The sequence below is a fragment of the Eriocheir sinensis genome, chromosome 29 (assembly GCF_024679095.1).
Source record: "Eriocheir sinensis breed Jianghai 21 chromosome 29, ASM2467909v1, whole genome shotgun sequence".
In the NCBI taxonomy this organism is placed as follows: domain Eukaryota; kingdom Metazoa; phylum Arthropoda; class Malacostraca; order Decapoda; family Varunidae; genus Eriocheir; species Eriocheir sinensis.
Window position 1 is genome coordinate 18,762,989 of NC_066537.1, and position 17,348 is coordinate 18,780,336.

Sequence of the window (17,348 nt, forward strand, 5' to 3'; positions counted from 1 at the left end):
CAACAGAGGAGCAGATAGAAGAGAGCAAAGCCAGAGTAGACAGACAGACAGGACAGACAGACTCTCCAAAAGACGGGATAAACAGGTATATTGGCCGTTAAGCTCCACTAGGCTGCTGGGTAATACAGAGAGAGAGAGAGAGAGAGAGAGAGAGAGAGAGAGAGAGAGAGAGAGAGAGAGAGAGAGAGAGAGAGAGAGAGAGAGAGAGAGAGAGAGAGAGAGAGAGAGAGAGAGAGAGGAGGAGGAGGAGCAGGAGGAAGAGGAGGAAGAAGAGGAAAAGGAGCAAAAAAAATGAGTTTAAATATATTTTCAACAATGTCGTGAATTAATTATTGGCTTTTTTTTTCTTTTGTTTTTTAAGGTAACAACAAAGGTACTTACACACACACACACACACACACACACACACACACACACACACACACACACACACACACAGAAAGAAAACAAAATAACATACAACAAATAATTTAAAGAAAAGAGAATACAAAAAAAAAGAAAAAGAAATAGAGAAATAAAAAAAAGAGAACCACTGAGATAAATAAAACAAAATAAAGTGAAATAAAACAAAAAATAAAATAAACAAATAAAAAAAAAAGTCAGACAAAGCGACGCATCAGCACGAAGTCATCCAACCGATTGCTGTGTCATCCACGGTCGTCAGGAGGAGGAGGAGGAGGAGGAGGAGGAAGAGGGAAAGAGGGAGGAGGAGGAGGGAGAAAGGAAGGGAAGGGCGAAGAGGAGGGAAAGAGGGAGGAATGAAGGGAAGGAGGAGGAGGGAGGAAGATAAGGAGGAGGAGGGAAAGAGGGAGGAAGGAAGGAAGGGACGAAGGAGGAGGGAGAAAGGAAGGGAAGGACGAGGAGGAGGGAAAGAGGAAGGCAGGAAGGGAAGGAGGAGGGAGTAAGAGAAGGAGGAGGAGGAGAAGGAGGAGGAGAAACAAAAAAGATCAAAGAGGAAGAGGATAAAAGAGAAGAAAAGAGGAGAAAAGAGGAGGAAGATAAAAATAATGAAAAAAGAAAAAATGTATAAGAAAGTAAAAGAGAAAAGCAGAAAAAGGAGGAAAAAGGAAAAAGAAGAGAAAAGAAGGAAAGAAAAGGAAGGAAAGAATAAAAAGTAAAGGAGAAAATTGGGAAGAGAAAACAAGAGAAAAAATAAAGTAGAGGAGGAAAAGGAGAAAGAGAAATAAGGAATAAATTAGGAAGTAGAGGAAGAGAAAAAAGGAGAAAGTAAGATTAAATAACTAGAAGGAAGAAAAAAAGAGAAGTGGAAGAGGGAGAAAAGAAATAGATAGATAGATAGATAGATAGATAGATAGATTGACTGATTGACTGATTGATAGATAGACAGATAGATAGATAGATAGGTAGATAGGAAACTGCTTCTCTTCACACACAAAATAATGCTTCTAAAAAAGTTGTGAAAGGGAGTATGCAAATCACCACCGCCACCACCACCACCATCATCACCACCACAACTACCACCACCACCACCACCACCACCATCATCTCCATCATTATCGTTTCCCCATTTGCCCCCATTCGAGAGAGAGAGAGAGAGAGAGAGAGAGAGAGAGAGAGAGAGAGAGAGAGAGAGAGAGAGAGAGAGAGAGAGAGAGAGAGAGAGAGAGAGAGAGAGAGAGAGAGAGAGAGAGAGAGAGAGAGAGAGAGAGAGAGAATAGTTAAAAGGCAGTACGTAGAAGGGAAGGAGGAGAAGGATAGAGACGAAGATATGAGAGAAATGAGGATAAGAAGAAGGAATAGAGAGAGAGAGAGAAAGAGGGAAGAAAGAGAGAGGAGGGAGAGAAAGGGAGGACAGGAAAGCTAAAGATGACGGATGCAAGCGAATAAACAGGAGATGGAAGGAAAAAAATAACATGGAAATGGAAATATCTGAGAAATGGAAGAAAAATGGAAATGTTGAATACTAGATGAGAGAGCGAGAGCGAGAGAGAGAGAGAGAGAGAGAGAGAGAGAGAGAGAGAGAGAGAGAGAGAGAGAGAGAGAGAGATCAAAGCTAAGCACCACATCAGTAAAAACGAGAGACTGAGAGGGATAAAGGGGAAGGCGGGAAAAAATTGTTACTCGATATGACTTGAAAAATGGAGAGGAAAAAAAGAGAGACAGGAGGGAAAGTTACAGAATATTCTCTCCCTTAAAAAAGAAACAAAGTGACAGACAGGAGGGAAGGGATTATACTTTTCTTAAGAGACAGGAGGGAAAGTTACAGAATATTCTCTCCCTTAAAAAAGAAACAAAGTGACAGACAAACAGGAGGGAAAGTTACGGAATATTCTCTCCCTTAAAAAAGAAACAAAGGGACAGACAGACAGGAGGGAAAGTTACGGAATATTCTCTCCCTTAAAAAAAAAGGAAAAAAAGCAGACTGAAAAAAAAACACGAAAAAACAAGACAGCAAGATTAAAGAAAAACTAAATTCCAACCAAAAAAACATTAAATTTCAACCAAAAAAAAACATTAAATTTCAACCAAAAAAAATCATTAAATTTCAACCAAAAAAAAAAAAACATTAAATTTCAACCAAAAAAACACATTAAATTTCAATAAAAAAAAACATTAAATAGCATCCAATTAAAAAAAAAAACATTAAATTTCAACCAAAAAAACACATTAAATTTCAATAAAAAAAAAACATTAAATAGCATCCAATTAAAAAAAAAACATTAAATTTCAACCCCCCCCCAAAAAAAAATAACAACAAAACAAAGGATAAAGGAAGAGAAATTTAGACAACAACAAAATCAAGACAAATCAAGAAAACAAAATTAACCAAAAAAAAGTTAATAGAAAACATTTACCCTAAAACCCAAAAAATGAGAATGAAAGAAATAAAAAAAAATAAAGAAAATGGACAAAATATAAACAATAAAGAAAACAAAGAAAGAAAGACAACCAAAAAAATAAAAATAAAATAATAATAAGGAAAACAGACGACAAAGAAATAAAGAAAATAAAAAAACAGACAATAAAAAACAAAGAAAATAAAGACAATAAGAAATAGACAATGAATAAAGAAAAAAAGGAAAATCAAGACAATTAAAAAAAATTAAAAAAAAAGCCAAGAAACAAATATATCATCGTCATCATCAGGAGGACTTTCTCAAGCAAAAAGCCTCAACAAGACGAATGGCGAGGCTGTGAGGAGAGGAAGAAAAATGCAACAGTGTGTAGTGGAGGAGAGGAGAGAGATTTATGAGGAGGAGGAGGAGGAGGAGGAGGAAAAAGGAGAATAAATGGAAAGACTGAAGTGTTGAAAGGTGCTGAGGAGGAAAGAGTACAAAAAAGATATGAAAGGAGGAGGAGGAGGAGGAATAAAGAAGGTAAAAGAGTAAAATAAATAAATATAGGAGTAGGAGAATTAAAAGGGAATTAAAAGAGGAGAAGGACGAGGAGGAGGAGGAGGAGGAGGAGGAATAAAGAAAGGGAAATAGAAAAATAAATAAATGTAGGAGTAGGAGAATTATAAAAAGAGAATTAAAAGAGGGGAAGGAGGAGGAGGAGGAGGAGGAGGAATAAAGAAGGGGAAAGAGTAAAATAAATAAATGTAGGAGTAGGAGAATTATAAAAAGGGAATTAAAAGAGGAGGAAGAGGAGGAAAAGAAGAATAGGAGGAGGAGAAGAGAAAAAAGAAATAATTAAAAGAATGTAAGGCGTTGATTAAGAAAGAGGGTAGAGAAAGAAATGTCTAAAGAAGAAGGAGGAGGAGGAGGAGGAGGGGGGCGGGGAAGAAGGGAGAAAGGGGGAAGAAAGAATAAAGGAGGAGGAAGAAAGAGAAAGGGAAAAGTTAAAAGAATGAAAGATATTGAGTAAAAGAGAAAGTAAGGGAAGAAAAGAGGAAGAGGAGAAGGAAGAGGAGGGAGAGACAAAAGAGGCAAGAGTTAGAGAGAGGAGAGGAGAGGAGAGAAGAGGAGGAGGAGGAAGAGGAGGATCAAGGATGAGAATGGAGAGAAGAGGAAAAATGTTGAAGAGATAGGGGAGGAAATGGAGAGAGAGAGAGAGAGAGAGAGAGAGAGAGAGAGAGAGAGAGAGAGAGAGAGAGAGAGAGAGAGAGAGAGAGAGAGAGAGAGAGAGAGAGAGAGAGAGAGAGAGTAAAGGAGGAAGGAGAAATGGAAAGTGTATTGAATTGTGAGAGGAGGAGGAGGAGGAGGAGGAGGAGGAGGAGGAGGAGGAAGAGGAGGAAGAGGAGAAGGAGATTAATGTGCTTGGGAAGAATGCTAAGCTGAAAACGTCGGAAGAAGAGGAAAAAGAGGAGGAAGAAGAGGAGGAGGAGGAGGGGGAGGAGAATAAAAAGGAGGAGGAGGAAGAGGAAACAACAGGTGATGGTGATGGCGAAGAGGAGGAGGAGGAGGAGGAGGAGGAGGGAGGGGAAGCAGGAGGAGGAGGAGGAAGAGGAGGAGGGAGGGGAATCAGGAGGAGGAGGAGGAGGAGGAGGAGGAGGAGGAGGAGGAGACTAATGTTCGGTGAGATTACGTATTGGAAAAGGGGGACAGAAGGAGGAGGAGGAGGAGGAGGAGGAGGAGGAGGAGGAGGAGGAAATTATTGGGGTGAGGGTAATAACGATACTGGAGGAGGAGGAGGAGGAGGAGGAAGAAGGAAAGCTAGAGAAAAGTAATACAGGATGAGGAATGTGTATGTATGTATGTATGTATGTATGTATGTATGCATGTATGTATGTATGTATGTATGTATGTATGTATGTATGCTAACTAATTTAATGCAACAAATCACTCTCCATCTCATTAAACAAACATATCAACACAAACAAAACAAAAATAATAATGGCAATAATAATAATAATAATAATAATAATAATAATAATAATAATAATAATAATAATAATAATAATAATAATAATAATAATAATAATAATAATAATAATAATAATAGTAACGATCTAATTAACACGGGTGCAGGTGACATAATTACCACACACTCCCTCACACACCTGTATATATCATAGTAAATTAATGAACAAACCTCTGAGCCATAAATACTGACGTGGGAAAATAATTACATATTCACACCTAATGATTACAAAAAAAAAATAATAATAAATAAATAAATAAATTACAGGTTATTAAAAAGGAAAAGTAAAAAAAAATAAGGTAATGTGATTTTCTTTAATATGTGTAAAAATTAAGAGACACTATTTTTTAAGGGGCGATATGCTTATGGGGAGAGAGAGAGAGAGAGAGAGAGAGAGAGAGAGAGAGAGAGAGAGAGAGAGAGAGAGAGAGAGAGAGAGAGAGAGAGAGTAAATGAATGAAAGAAAGAAAAAAGGAAAGTATTGAGTAAGAAAAGAGGAAGAGAAAAAAAAGATGAGATTAATTGTTTGTTTTTTTCAATTATTGTTATTATTATCATTATTACTCCTCTTCCTCCTCCTCTTCCTCCTCCTTCGCCTTTGCTGTCCTTCATCTTCCACCTTTGATTAGATAGTTAGTGTAGCAGGTCTGCTGTTGTTTGTTCTTCCTTTGTGTTACTTTGTGTTCCTCCTCCTTTAATTCATCTTCCTTCTCCTCTCTTTAAATTCCCATTCTTCATCTTTTCATTGCGTCACCCTTCTTCCAATCCAATGTCCTCCTCCTCCTCCTCCTCCTCCTCCTCCTTTAAATCATCTTCCTTTTCCTCTCTTTAAATTCTCATTCTTCATCTTTTCATTGCGTCACCCTTCTTCCAATCCAATGTCCTCCTCCTCCTCCTCCTCCTCCTCCTTTAAATCATCTTCTTCTCCTCTCTTCACATTCTCATTCTTCATCTTTTCATTGCGTCACCCTTCTTCCAATCCAATGTCCTCCTCCTCCTCCTCCTCCTCCTTTAAATCATCTTCCTTCTCCTCTCTTTAAATTCCCATTCTTCATCTTTCATTGCGTCACCCTTCTTCCAATCCAATGTCCTCCTCCTCCTCCTTTAAATCATCTTCTTCTCCTCTCTTCACATTCTCATTCTTCATCTTTCATTGCGTCACCCTTCTTCCAATCCAATGTCCTCCTCCTCCTCCTCCTCCTCCTCCTACCAAACTTTCTGAAGGGCCATTTTTTCCCTCCTTTTCAACCACCTTCGAGGACTCGGCCACTTTCTAAAGAGTACCACAAGGGGGGGACAGAGAAATCAAAGAACTCAAAACAGCCCCCTGCCCCCCCTACCCCAGCCGCTGTCGCCCCCTCTACCCCCCCTGCCTCTACCTTGTTGCCCCCCTTCCCCTCCCTGCTGTCCTCCTTATCCTTCCTCTTTTTCCTTCTTCTCTTCTTCACCTGCCACCCTTCCTTCCTTTTTTTTCCTCCCTCCCCCTTCCCCCTCCTGCCACCCTTCTTTCCCTCCCTGCCTTCCTTCCTTCCTTTTTTTTCTCCCTCCCTTTCCCTAATCTGCCACCCTTCTTTCCCTCCCTGCCTCTTCCTTCCTTTTTTTTTTCCTTCTCCCCTTTCCCCCTCCTGCCAGCCTTCCTTCCCTCCCTGACACGATTCGTCCCTTCTTCCTGTCTTCTCTTCCCTCCCTTCCTTCCTTTTTCATATAGGAATGAGAAAACTTTAACCAGCTCCCTTCTCCCTCCCTCCCTTCCTTCCTTCCCTCCCTGACGCGATTCCTTCCTCCCTACCCTTCTTACCTAACTTCCCTTCCTTTCTCTTTCATTCAAGTTCCTATTTTCCAGTCTTTTTTTATATATTTTAATGGGTTTTTTTTTATATTATCTCAATCTCCTTTCTTTCTCCCTACCTTTCTTACCTCCATTCCTTTCCTTTCTCTTTCATTCAACTTCCTTCCTATTTTCCACTTTTTTATCCATCTTTTACTGTTTTTATTTTATTTTACCCCACTCTCCTTTTTTTCCTCCCTTCCTCCTTCCCTCCTTTATCTTTCTTCCTCTCACCGTTTCTTCCATTCTTTTACTTTCCAATACCTCACCTTCCTTTTTTCCTCCTTTCCTCCTTAACTCCATTCCCTCCCTTCCCTCTGTCTTTCTTCCTTTCACCCCTCTTTCCATTCTTTTACTTTCCAATACGAGAATGGCGGAGTAGAGCATTCTTACACATCTACATCAACTGAGATCACAAAACGTAGCTGATTCTGTCACAACAATGTATTCTTTCCCTACCTTCAAGCGACCTCCATCCCTCAGGAGCTGCCTTGTGAGGGGCGGCGCGTCCTGTCCCTCACAACGCAGTCCACTGGCCCCGGCCCCGCCAATGACTGTGATCGCCTGCCGTCTAACGCTAAAGAGGGATAAGATAGAGAAGTGGACATAAAAATAGAAATTGATATAGACAACTCCGGTTACGAAATATATAAAGAAAATACTGCAGGAAAGACAAAGTTGAGGAGGTTAAATAAGAGCATAAGAACGTTAGGAGTCTACAAGAGCTCGGGAGGTCTGTACAAGGCAGCTCCTGTGAACTTAACCCCGCAAAAAGAAAGAGGAGGAGGAGGAGGAACAAGAGGAGGAGGAGGAGGAGGAGGAGGAGGAGGAGGAGGAGGAGGAGGAGGAGAGGGTGACATAGATAGAGATAAACAAAACCTACACACACACACACACACACACACACACACACACACACACAATCCCTTCCCTATCAACATTACTTCAGACTTATCAGAGAGAAGAATATTGGAAGGGGAAACGAAGAGGAGGAGGAGGAGGAGGAGGAGGAAGATAAAGGAACAACATAATTCGTCCTTTCTGTCATTGTATTCCATGTTTAAAGGGACGTGTGTGTGTGTGTGTGTGTGTGTGTGTGTGTGTGTGTGTGTGTGTGTGTGTGTGTGTGTGTGTGTGTGTGTGTGTGTGTGGGTGTGTGGATCGATAGGAAAGGACTTTTGATAAGGGTAAGGAAGGATACATATCTCTCTCTCTCTCTCTCTCTCTCTCTCTCTCTCTCTCTCTCTCTCTCTCTCTCTCTCTCTCTAATAGGATAGGCCTACGAATGTTTCCTACCTACCCAGCCAGTTCTTCTCCTCCTCCTCCTCCTCCTCCTCCTCCTCCTCCTCCTCCTGGTGATGGGAAGGCTTGGGCGTGTGTAGATTGGGTTTCTGTCATTTGATGGGGCTTAGGCGGTGACTGGTGACAGAAGGAGGAGGAGGAGGAGGAGGAGGAGGGTAGAGTAGCAATCGTGGTGAGAGGAACGGAGGTAGAGAGGGAGATAGAGAAGGATTTGGAGGGAAGGAAAGAAGGGATGAAGGGAAGGTAGGAGGAGGAAGAGAGGGAGACAGAGGAGGGAGAGAAGGAAGGTAGAGAGAGAGGGAGGGAGAGAGAGGAAGGAAGTGAGGGCTTTCATAATGTCAAAAGAAAGAAAAAAGAAACAGAGAATTTGAATAGCTATAAAGACGTCATATATAAGTAGATTAAGTGGACATAAGTAGACAAGAAACAAGATATAACAGTAGAAAAGAAAGACAAGTTAACAAAAGAAAGAAGAAAGAAAGTTAAGTAGATAAAAGATATAAAAGATAAGAAAGATACGTGAAAAAAAATAAAAGATTGAAAAAAAGACTGAGGAAAAAGGAAGAAAGTTGATTGAAGGAAGAAGGGAGTGGAGAAGAGAGAGAGAGAGAGAGAGAGAGAGAGAGAGAGAGAGAGAGAGAGAGAGAGAGAGAGAGAGAGAGAGAGAGAGAGAGAGAGAGAGAGAGAGAGAGAGAGAGAGAGAGAGAGAGAGAGAGAGAGAGAGAGAGAGAGAGAGAGAGAGAGAGAGGGGCGAACACAAACGCAGGGGCCTAATAAACAAGTCTCTCAGATCCACACAATCGCCCTGGAAAGAGAAGTTTGATCAGGGATATGCAGATTAGAGAGGCGGAAACATAAAGGGCTATAGAAGGAACAGGAAAAGCTTACGTAACACCACACATACGGAAGACCTCAAGGGGAGACTAGGAACTGTTGAAGACTGTAAGAATTGAGAACTAGGGAGGACTGTGAAAATGCCAACTCGGGAAAATGGCAAAATGGGTTGGGAAAAAAGGATTATAGATGAAACAGAAAAAGCTTATTGAACATTATAGATACGGAAGGGGAGACTGGTGACTGTTAAAGACTGTAAGAATTGAAAACTCGGGAAGACTGTGAAAACGCCAACTCGGGAAAATGGCAAAATGGGTTGGGAAAAAAGGATTATAGATGAAATAGAAAAAGCTTACGTAACACTATAGATACGGAGGACCTCAAGGGAAGACTGGGAACTGTTGAAGACTGTAAGAATTGAGAACGCATAAACACACACACCCGTTAGCAGTATTTGAAGTGTGTCTGTATTATGCATGTCAATTGAAGAGTTCCTCCCCGGCCCCTTTAGAGATATATTAGTCCCTCGCCTTCCCTTTATGTGCCGTAAATTACTTTGTCGATATTGGGGAAAGACGGAAGAGGGGCGGAGTGAAGAGAGGGAGAAAGAGAGCGAGTATGATAAGGTAGGAAAAAAGTACCATAAAGAAGGAAGATGGAAAAAACGTATTAAAAAGAAAGTAAGATAGGTAAAAGTATCATACAGAAAAAAGATAAAAAAACAACTTGTCAAGAAAGCGGAAATAGAAAAATGGTATCATAAAACAAGTTAAAGAAAAAGTAATATATTATTAACATCAAGGGAAAGAGAAAGGACAAAAAACGTATCATAAAAGAAGTTAAAGAAAGAAAAGTTAAATTATCCAACATTTTAAATAAAGAAAAAAGAAAAAATTGTACCTCAACTATGCACAATATGGTCAGTTTTTGTAATTTTGGCTTCAGCAATAAAAACTCACCTATATACATGAACAACTGAGCGTCTGTACATTTAAAACTATCTAAAAATTAATGCCGCTACTAACCGCTTTGCTCTGCTCTGCTTGTAGTGTGAACGAACCTCAGAGACCGCGAAACGGGAACGGAGACGTCAGCCGGTGTGTGCCCAAGGCAGCACAAGGAATCGTGCCAACCCTGCATGTACTTGCGGCGGATTTGCCGGAAGTTTACCAACTCCCTTTGCTACACTCTCACCGTGGATGATCCAGGAGTGCATGCAGCCTGCGTTCAGCACCCCACACAGCACACACCGCGGCCAACGTTCGGTCTTGCCTGAACAGGAGTAATGTGCACACATGTGATGGAATGTGTCAACGCCCCTCTGGTGGCATTGTAAGTCAGTCACCTCAGGCTTGCCAGTGTTCCCGAGGGTTGGCTGTGTGTGCATAGAAGACAGCAGAAGCACCAGCTTCTTCACTGCCTTCGAAGTCTTCGCGGAATATGACACCAGTGGCATCCCCTTTGTAAAGAGGAATGTACACTTGACCCTACCGCGCGACTGTTCCTCTCTGTCACCTTCTTTGGGATATCCTTGTTTGCCTTTAGAAGTAAACCAATTACCAGAGGTTACATTCCTGTTCGACTGGAGCTATGGCCTCGACAACTCCTTGGTAAAGTGATGGCCCAGCTATATGCCATCCGGGGGTTGTGTGCCCCCTTTCCCCAGGCAAGGGATGGCACCCACTAAATATTTACCGTGGCTATCGCTGGCCAGCACAAGCTTGATCGCATACTTTGAGGAGAGGAAAACTCCCGAAACAGAAAATCACTTGTATCGCAAACGGCGGGAGGAAAACACGCGAATCCAGTCTTTGGGAAAAAAAACGGGAAGACAACATCTCCGCACAATAACGCTTGACCTCAGCACCCAAAGGACTGAGGGTGCTAGTATGCATGTGCTCTTCAGGCCGCACTCCACACGGGCATCACGCGAGCATCGGGATAAAACTCCAGCGTTTGTGTTCTAGGGTTAAGGCCTAAATTTAAGACCTAAAAAAATAAAAGAAGAAAGCAAAGAAAACAAAGAAGAAAACCACGAAAAACATGAAACCAGAACATAGCTTAAGACCCAATTTAAAGACCACAAAAATTAAGGCTGTACTCACTCGGTCTGAAGAGGTCACGGGTACACACCGACGTCTGAAAAGATAAAGAAAGAAAAAATATTAATCAGTTATTCTATGTGTCAATAAACGTAAACACAATATTAACATGAGCAGGTGATTCATTGATGATTTAGGCATGGTGGTAGTAGTAATAGTAGTAGTAGTAGTAGTAGTAGTAGTAGTAGCAGTAGTAGTAGTAGTAGTAGTAGTAGTAGTAGTAGTACATTCCCATACATCACCATTCCAAAACGTAAAAAATAAATTGAAGTTTTCCGCCTCAAAGAGAATCGGGTTATTAGGAATCTAGTCTTTCCACTTCAAAGGGAATCACATTAGAATTACACGCCTCCTCAAAGGGTATATCAATATTATCACTATATTACACAAGTCTTAAGAAGGGGGGACATTAATATTATATACCTCTTGAAAAAAAGAAGAAGAAGAAGAAGAAGAAGAAGAAGAAGAAGAAGAAGAAGAAGCAGTGGTAGTAAAATCTGACAAAATGAAACCTTAGACTTTAGTGACCCTAGCCAGTAGTAGTAATAATAGTAGTAGTAGTGGTAGTAGTAGTAGTAGTAAGGAGGCAGGTTCATTACGATTCTTCAAGACCCATCGCCGCCCTCCTCCCTTCCCTTCCCTTCCCTTCCATTCAACCCAAAACATTTCTCTCACTCAAAATCCGTCTGGACTAGCTGCCTTTCCCTTCCCTTCCCTCCTTTCCCTCCCTTTCCCTTCCCTTACCTTCCCTTCCCTTCCTTCCCTTCTCGTCCCTTTCCTTCTCTTGACCAAATCTTCCCAATCTCGCTAAATTTAAACTCTGTAGTACTAAGCTGACACGTTCTCTCTCTCTCTCTCTCTCTCTCTCTCTCTCTCTCTCTCACAAACTTTATTCCTCCATTACCATAAATTTTCACTACATTTTTTTTATTGCAAGAAGGTCCTCCTGGTCTTCCTCCTCCTCCTCCTCCTCCTCCTCCTCCTCCTCCTGGTACTGTTACACGTATTCCTACTTTCTTTTGCGTCATCATCATATTAGTCTTCCCTCCTCCTCCTCCTCCTCTTCCTCCTCCACCCTCACCTCCTCATCCTCCTCCCCTTCCTCATATCTTATTTTCTATCCCCTTTTCTCCTTCTTCTCCCTCCTCCTCCTCCTCCTCCTCCTCCTCCTCGACAGATTCTTCCTCTCAGCCTAACGCTCATCACCACAGGGAACTTTTATTTTATTTATGGTGACAGGAACTTGTTAAAATCTCCTCCTCCTCCTCCTCCTCCTCCTCCTCTTCATAAATATTTATAATGCCACGGACTTCTGTCGTGGTCGAGAGAGAGAGAGAGAGAGAGAGAGAGAGAGAGAGAGAGAGAGAGAGAGAGAGAGAGAGAGAGAGAGAGAGAGAGAGAGAGAGAGAGAGAGAGAGAGAGAGAGAGAGAGAGAGAGAGAGAGAGAGAGAGAGAGAGAGAGAGTGTGTGATTGTGTGGGTGTGTGTGTGTGTGTGTGTGTGTGTGCCGCTGTGCATACTTACTCAAGCTATCGACTTACACTGCATCGATTTGAACACACACACACACACACACACACACACACACACACACACACACACACACACACACAATCAATCAATCAATCAATCAATAATACACAACAAACACTTTCTTTTTTTATCAAATCACCTAAAAATTACTAAAAAAAATAAATAAATAACCACAAAAAAAACACGACAACCACCACCACCACCACCAACAACAACAACAACAGCAACCCATCACCTATACTCTCTCTCTCTCTCTCTCTCTCTCTCTCTCTCTCTCTCTCTCTCGCATGAATTATTCCCTCTCTATTTATTTTTTCTCTCCCTCTTCTACCTTTGATATTAAATTCCTGGGCGCAACGGAGGCCTTCGCGGGGAGACTCTGCGGTTAAGACTGTCCTGGGAGACCGTAAGAAGAGGGGAGAGAGGGAGGAAGAAAAGGGGAGAGGGGAGGAGAGGGGAAGAGGAGGGGTGATGGGATGATGGAAGGAAGAAAGGGGAAGAAGGAGGAGGATGTGAGGTATGGTCAAGGAGGAGGATAAGAGAGAGGAAGGTGAGGAAAGGGAGAGAAAAGGAGAGAGGAGGAGGAGGAGGAGGAGAACGTGAGGTATGATCAAGTAAGGATTCAAGGAAGGAAAGAGAGAAAGATTGGGGAGGGAGGGAGGAGGAGTAGAAGAAGAGTGTGGTGGAAGAGGAGGAAGAGGAAGGAGGAAAAAAGAACTAGGAAGGATAGGAAGAAGGTTAGGAGGGAGAAGATGAGGATGGGGCAAGAGGAAAAGAAGGAGAGGAGGAGGAGGAGAAGAGGATGGGGAGAAGGCTAGGAAAGGGGAGATGCTGGGGAGGGAGAGGAGAATGGATGCTGGGGGAGGCTGGGGAAGTATAGGTAGGTGAGGGGGGGGGGGGGAGTGAGGAAGGGAAGGGGACGGGTTAGAGAAGGGGACTGGAGGAGGAGGGGAGGAGGAGGAGATTAAGGGACACAGATGGGGAGGAGACGGCTGCGTGGGAGAGGAAGATCAACGAAGAGGAGGAGGAGGAGGAAGAGGACGAGGAAGAGGAGGGGGGGGAGGAAACATGGGCACAGATGGGAGGGGGAAGAAGAGGAGTAGAAAGAAGAGGAAGAAGAAGGGGAGGAGGATAATGGTTAAAGGATGAAAAGGGGGGAAGGGGGGAAGGGAGATGGGGAATGGGGGGAGTTGGTGACATATGGTATTAAGGGGGAGGGGGAGGGGGAGGAGGGGAGAAGGAAGGTTGGGGAGGGGGGATACTGAGCTAAGTGGCGGGAGCATCTGGGATATATGGATGCTGGGGAAGAGAGAGAGAGAGAGAGAGAGAGAGAGAGAGAGAGAGAGAGAGAGAGAGAGAGAGAGAGAGAGAGAGAGAGAGAGAGAGAGTAACTAAAAGGAGTGAGGTGGAAAGGGAGGGGAGTTGAGAGAGGGAGAGAGATAGGGAGAGCGAGGGAGGGAGAGGGGAAGGAAAGGGAAACTACAGGAAAAGAAATTACAACAAAAATAGAGAAAAATAGAAGGAATAAATAATGAATGACAAAAAATAAAAATAAAATATGTATGAATGAAAACAAATAACCATTAATGCGAAAAATTATCCACGAATGAAAATAAAAGTGAAATATTACCCAAGAAAACAAGAAAATTATCCTAAAAAATAAAGAAATACCGAAGAATGTAAAAAAAAAATATCCATGTATGACAAAGTATATCCAAAAATTACAATGAAGGAAAATGGGAAGAGACTGTTAAGAATGAAACACACACACACACACACACACACACACACACACACACACACACACACACACACACACACACGGGGGAGAGCGGCAAGACGTGGTTCTAATCTGCATACCTTAGCGTCACTTAGAAGAGAAAATTACATAACATTATTACACTTTTTCTGACATCACTTCACACGAGTTCTTCCTCCTCCTCCTCCTCCTCCTCCTCCTCCTCCTCCTCCTCCTCCCTTTTTCATCATTCTTCTTCCTCGTTCAGTTGTAATATTTCTACTTTCCATATATTTTCTTTTTTTTCTTCTTCCTTCTCCTTTTCCTCCTTCTCCTCCTCCTCCTCCTCCAATTCCTTTTCATGTTATCCTTCTCCTCCTCCACCTCCTCCTCCTCCTCCTCTATCTTCACTCCTTCTAAATCCTTCTCAGTTGTTGAATATACCTTTTTTTTCTTCGTATTCTCTCCTCCTCTTCCTCCTCCTCCTCCTCCTTATTCTTTCCTCCTTCTCCCCCATTCTTCTCATCCTTCTTCTTCCTTTCTCTATCAATTGTTAAATATATCTGCTATTCTTCACATTTTCCCTCCTCCTCCTCCTCCTCCTCCTCTTCATCTTTACGCAACACTTGTCAACATTTAATAACAAAGAGACAACGTATCTACGCCCATTGAGGTATCACTATTACATATGAAATTCCAGGAAAATGAGAGAGAGAGAGAGAGAGAGAGAGAGAGAGAGAGAGAGAGAGAGAGAGAGAGAGAGAGAGAGAGAGAGAGAGAGAGAGAGAGAGAGAGAGAGAGAGAGAGAGAGAGAGAGAGAGAAATAAATAAATAACACAGGCGTTCCTTCATTTCCACATCAAAGGGAATAATTAAAAGACAGAAACCACCAGCTGTTACTACTACTACTACTACTACTACTACTATTACTACTACTTCTACTGCTACTACTACTACTACTACTACTACTGCTACTACTACTACTACTACTGCAAATGGAAACTGTTAGATAAAGACAAATACACACTGTTCCAATTTCTACCAAGAGGAGGAGGAGGAGGAGGAGGAGGAGGAAGAGGAGGAGAAGGGGAAGATAAGAGGAGAGGAGAGAGGAAGAACAAACAAAAGAAATATCTAGTTTTTTTTTTTAGATTTTCGTGGTTGTATTTTTTCCGTGTATTTCTAAGCCTAAAGAACCACAGGTAGTAGTAGTAGTAGTAGTAGTAGTAGTAGTAGTAGTAGTAGTAGTAGTAGTAGTAGTAGTAGTAGTAGTAGTAGTAGTGGTGGTGGTGGTAGTAGTAGTAGTAGTAGTAGTAGTAGCATATAGAAAGATGAAAAAAAATACTAATGAAAAAAGCGAAAAAAGAAAGAAAGAAGAGAAAGAAAGAAAGGTGGATGAGAAGAAGAAGGGAAGAAAAAGAAGGAAAGAATATGGGAAAAAAAAGTGAAGATAAAGGCAAGGAAAGAAAGAAGGAAAAAGGAAGACACGTAAGAAAGAAAAAAAAAGATTGAAAACAAGAATACGAGTGAGAAATAAAGAATAAAAATGGCATGGTTAATAATAGTAGTAGTAGTAGTAGTAGTAGTAGTAGTAGTAGTAGTTACACCTCTCCTCACCTTTCCTCATCTTCCTCCACTTGTAAGATTTAACCTAAACAAACATGGAAGATTCTGTCCCTCAAGGCTTCCAATACTCTGAACAAACACCAATAGAGAGCGAGAGAGCGAGAGAGAGAGAGAGAGAGAGAGAGAGAGAGAGAGAGAGAGAGAGAGAGAGAGAGAGAGAGAGAGAGAGAGAGAGAGAAATAGCCAAGAATCAACCGGAATGGAATCGTTTCTCTTACGATTTCGCTGGAAGGAGGAGGAGGAGGAGGAGGAGGAGGAAGAAGGAAAAGAAGGAAAGAAAGTGGAAGAATGAAGACATGAAGAAAGGAAGGAAGGAAAAAATGATAAGTAGGAAAACATGTAAATGAGAGGAGGAGGAGGAGGAGGAAGAGGAAGAAGAGGAGGAGGAGGAAGAAGAAGAGGAAGAAGAAGAAGACGAAGAAGAAGGATGATATGCAATGAGAAAAAATGGAGGAAATATAGACGAAGAAGGAGGAGGAGGAGGAGGAGGAGGAAGATGAGGAAGAGGAGGAGGAGGAGGTCAAAAAAAGGTCACGTGATCAGTGGTTTGAGGCATCCCACCAATAACCTGACGATCAATGTGTGTGTGTGTGTGTGTGTGTGTGTGTGTGTGTGTGTGTGTGTGTGTGTGTGTGTGTGTGTGTGTGTGTGTTATTTCCTTCGTTTTAATCCTTCAATCTTCGTTTTCCTGATTTTTTCTTTTTCTTTTTTTTGTTTTGTTTTTTTCGTTTCTTTTCACTTCCCTTTCCATTCGTTTTCGTGATAGTTTAATTCTCCTTTTTACTTGTCCTCCTCTTCCTCCTCCTCCCTTTCTTTCTTTCTTTCTTTCTTTTCTTTCTTTCTTTTCTATCTTGTCTCTTTCTATAAATTGGTCTGTTTCGTCTCTGTCTTTATCAGCCTCTACCCTGTGTGTCTGTCTGTCTGTGTGTATGTGTGTATGTGTGTATGTATGTATGTATCTCTCAATCTAGCATTCCTTCTTACGTCTAATATGTCTTGCCAGTCTAGTCTTATTTTCTTTGCATTTTCTTTGTTTATCTTTTTATCAACTTTATTTTTTGGCATATAAGTTAATGTATCTATCTTTTCTTTTCTTTTCTTTATCTTTCTTATTTTTCGTTTGTTTGTTTTTTGTTTTGCTTCCTCCTCTAACTCTTTTTTTATATAGTTTTTCTCTCTGTATCTCTCACTGTCTCTCTTCCTGTTCCCTGTCACAGCCTGTCTATCTACACGTATATTCCTGTCTCTCTCCCTCCCTCCCTCCCTCCCTGGCTACCTGTCCTACCTGTCTTTCTGTCTTTCCACAATAGTATTTCCTTCACGTCCCATCGCTTCACAACCCACAAATTTTAATGGTTTTTATACCTGACCCACCATTGCTCCTGCCCGCTGACTGACTGACTGGGGGAGTGGCTGACTGGTTGACTGGCTGACTGACTGGCTGATTGAGGGACTGGTTGACTGACTGATTGGTTGACTGACTGATTGACTGAATGAATGAATAGCTAATTGATTTGCTGGTTAAATAATTGAATAACGGACTGACTGACTGACTACCTGAC

At 41.8% G+C, this 17,348-nt stretch overlaps 1 long non-coding RNA gene across 1 annotated transcript in view; it reads right to left on the bottom strand.

Annotated features, from left to right (window-relative positions):
- Nucleotides 1-6,941: 6,941 nt before the first annotated feature.
- Nucleotides 6,942-17,348, bottom strand: part of LOC127005309 (uncharacterized) — a 17,455-nt gene continuing 7,048 nt past the window's right edge. Inside the window, exons 2-3 of the long non-coding RNA XR_007758424.1 lie at nucleotides 10,894-10,927; nucleotides 6,942-7,229 (exon numbers count right to left, since the gene is read on the bottom strand). This is a non-coding gene — a long non-coding RNA (uncharacterized LOC127005309). The remainder of the gene's footprint in view (nucleotides 7,230-10,893; nucleotides 10,928-17,348) is intronic.